Source organism: Dipodomys merriami, unplaced genomic scaffold, assembly GCF_024711535.1.
Source record: "Dipodomys merriami isolate MVZ:Mamm:240054 unplaced genomic scaffold, mDipMer1.0.p SCAF_1425, whole genome shotgun sequence".
Lineage (NCBI taxonomy): Eukaryota > Metazoa > Chordata > Mammalia > Rodentia > Heteromyidae > Dipodomys > Dipodomys merriami.
In genome coordinates this window covers 151309-152164 of record NW_027202744.1, presented here as the reverse complement: position 1 = coordinate 152164, position 856 = coordinate 151309, and positions in this window count along the sequence as shown.

Genomic DNA, 856 nt, shown 5'->3' with positions numbered 1-856 from the left:
GATAGGACAGATTTGTTATGTGAGAGTGGGTTATTGAAATCACAATAACAATGTGATATGACAAAGGGATTGTGATGTCACAAAGCTAATGGAGTCACAATGGGTTTCTGACATCAACCAACATGCCACATTTGAGACAGAATGGAATCACAGAATAGGCATTCACAATGTTTCTAGGATGTCACAATGACAATGTGATGTCAAAATACAGATATAATTGTAGTTTTGTGACATTTTATTTAACAATTCATCTACAGAGGGGCAGCTGGGTTGGTTGTATATATTAATTACGGTGAATAATGCTGCAATAAAACATAGTTGTGTTGGTAGATTTCTTATGGCCTTGTTTCTGATTCTTTGGGTAAATGCTCAAAAGTGGGATGCTGGGTCAAAGGGGAGCTCTATGTGGATCTGTGGAGGGATCTTCATACTGCTTTCCAATATGAAGTTTCCACTCCCAGCAACAATGCAGTAAAGTTCCCTTTTGGACACATTCCCAACAGCATCGTTATTATTAGATTTTTTTTTTATTTTGTTGGTCATGTGGCCTGAACCATTGGACTGGGTGCTGTCCCTCAGGTCTTCAGCTGAAGGCTAGCGCTCTACCGTTTGAACCGCAGAACCACTTCCAACTTTTTCTGCTTATGTGGTGCTGAGGAATTGAACTCAGGGCCTCATGCATGCAAGGCAAACACTCTACCACTGAGCCACCTTCCCAGCCACCAGATTTCTTGATTGTAGCCATTCTAACAGGGGTGAGGTGGAATCTCATTTTTTTTGGAAGAACAAAGAAAAGGTTTACTGCCAATAAGGGGACAGGCAAGTCCCCATCTTACCAGGTAAGAGGAAGTGAGAA